The 2,606-nt window shown below is 34.5% G+C and overlaps 1 non-coding gene across 1 annotated transcript; it reads left to right on the top strand.

Moving 5' to 3' along the window:
* The first annotated feature begins 587 nt into the window (after nt 1-587).
* TRNAD-GUC (transfer RNA aspartic acid (anticodon GUC)) lies at nt 588-659 on the top strand. Its single transcript has one exon. It is a non-coding gene; the product is annotated as a tRNA-Asp (tRNA).
* The last annotated feature ends 1,947 nt before the right edge of the window (nt 660-2,606 follow it).

Below are 2,606 nucleotides of genomic sequence, written 5' to 3'. Positions count from 1 at the left end.
TATTGTTTTCTATAATAAAATTAGTTTTTTTTGGGAGAATAATTATGAAAATGGAAAGTGGAGAAAAGGTGCGAATATGGAAAACCACCCGCTTGTGTTTAACAGAATGGCGCTTAAATTACGGGAAATATGTACGGATTTAGAAGTTCGTTGTTGTTTCATCAAGCCCCCTGTAATATAACTATCACTACACTAAATTTCCTTTAGGCTGATTCTATCACATCTACTCTACCTAAAACATTATGTAGTTTTGCATACCCAAAAATGTCAAAGACAAAAGTTTGTTAATAAAGAAAATATCACTTTGTATCAAACAGTTGTTATTTCTTTAAAGCTCATTGAAGCATTTCATCGAATATATGGTATGCATTCTAGCAGACACTAGACATCAACCGCATTCGTTCACTTACCTTTTCCCAACCAAGATTAATAAAAGACGCCATATATCCTCAACAAACTCCCATGAATATAAAATGTGATGTCTTGATTCAATCCCAAAATTACAAATAGGACTAGCGATGAATCCTTTTTTTGTGTTACAGCATCGGCTGTCGACTAATTAGTATATCATGTGCGTTTTATCAAAAGTCGTTGTAGTATAGTGGTAAGTATTCCCGCCTGTCACGCGGGAGACCCGGGTTCGATCCCCGGCAGCGGCGCTACTTTTTTATACTTCTTTCGTGTTTGGCAGTTGTATGGTTGGGTCATCTCCTCCATGCTCTGCTTCTTCGGTTGTTATTTTGTTGATGATATAAAATTGATTTTCAAAAAAATAAAAAAAAAAGTATATCATGTACGTTTTAATGCAAGGTTTTTTTCTTGCAAGACATCTGAGTTAGTATTATGTTAATTGATAGGAGTTTAATACAGTACCCTTTTCAGGGTTTAATATTAGCAAGACGAGCAATCCGTTTCGATTTTTAAATATCTGTTTAATTAAACGGTCAACGTCAATTGATGGGTCAAAATCGAATTTGGTAATTAAAGTCGCTTAAAGTAAAAAATGGTTAACATTTTAGCAGGAACTTAAACTAGAACTTTATTGTTTTTGAGCAAAATTAATAATTTTAAACAATTATGTTAAAGTTTATTTTTATATTTATGATTTTTTTCTATATTTACACATATAATTTATAAAATTTAATAATTAAATGTATACATTTTTTAGGGTGTGATATTAAAAATTAGTTTAAAAAATTAACGCCGCTGCCGGTGATCGAACCCGGGTCACCCGCGTGACAGGCGGGAATACTTACCACTATACTACAACGACTTTATTACAGGTTCGAATGTATACCAAATCTATGTTTTCCCATCGTTTAACATTTTTTTTTTTCAATTAGAACTGATTGATCAACTCGCATAATCATCCACTTTCCGAATAATGGATATTCTGGTTCGCTTCAGCTTTGGGATTGAAGCTTATGATGACGTTGATGCTGATAGCATACAAACTTTGGAGGCGATATAGGTGTGGTTCACCTGCGCCATTGTTTGTTTTTAAACTTTTTTGTTACCCCGTCTTTATTTTTTATTATTAAATTCTTTTTCAATGCACTTTAAATTGACGATGATGTTTGTTACACTAGAGCATCCTTTTCAGTTAATCATTTGAAATGGTAAATGGGTCTATTTGCATAATATTTTTTTTGACATTTTAAACAATATTTTGAAGCTGACGTAAAATTGGGGCACATCATTGTAAAGATCATACCTTTATTGTGTTGTCTAAGTTACAACATTATCAGGTACGAGTGATTTCGGTTCACATCAAACATCACCAACAGACTGTAACACGACATAACAAAATACGGTAAAGTAAATCCAAGTCTAACAAAATGATGACATATTAAACATTAAATTTCTGATTATTGTAAAATGGAAAACAAATCACAAGTTCAATGGGTAGAATTATGTTCAAAACTTTTCGTGATATTGCAACAAATTGGGGGGAGGTTATTGAACTTTACAATTGCTCAATCGACGAGAAAGAAAACCAAGACCTCACCTACGGCACCGCTCTTATCATCACCAAATCCTCCACGCCTATACACGAACAGGTTCGCATCTCACACGATTCGAATGATTTTATTGTGTCTATTATTGAATGTGATAATGTGACCCTGTTTAATCTAAATGACGAAATTGACTCAGAGTGGGATGAAGGATCTGATTCGGAGTTAACTTTCTCTGACGAAGAATCCCAGCTTAACGATGACCAATCCATCGAAAATTTTGGACCCAAACCGGACCCGTTCCGCACCCCAGTCGTTAACTCCGAGCATAACACATATGCACCGGCCAACAATTCTGACCAAAACTCAGAAAACAATTACCCAAACACAAAATCAACGCCTCGGCCTACTAAACGTGTTGAAACTAAAAGTTATAAAACTAACATTAGTGGTGCTGATTCATCCAACGTTAAGTCAAATAATAACGCAAATGATTCTCAAAAAATTAAAACTGGTAACGAAAAAGATCACTCAAAATCCTATGTTCAGGCTTCTATTTTATCATACCTCTCGGTAGCTATTGACAAGCAGTCCATTAACAGTTCTGCACCCAAACCCAATTCCCCCACTGATCCCATTGATAATGAGCCC

Source organism: Rutidosis leptorrhynchoides, chromosome 7, assembly GCF_046630445.1.
Source record: "Rutidosis leptorrhynchoides isolate AG116_Rl617_1_P2 chromosome 7, CSIRO_AGI_Rlap_v1, whole genome shotgun sequence".
NCBI classification, from domain to species: Eukaryota; Viridiplantae; Streptophyta; class Magnoliopsida; order Asterales; family Asteraceae; genus Rutidosis; species Rutidosis leptorrhynchoides.
Note: the sequence above shows the minus strand (reverse complement) of the source record. Positions and strands in the feature narration are given on the sequence as shown.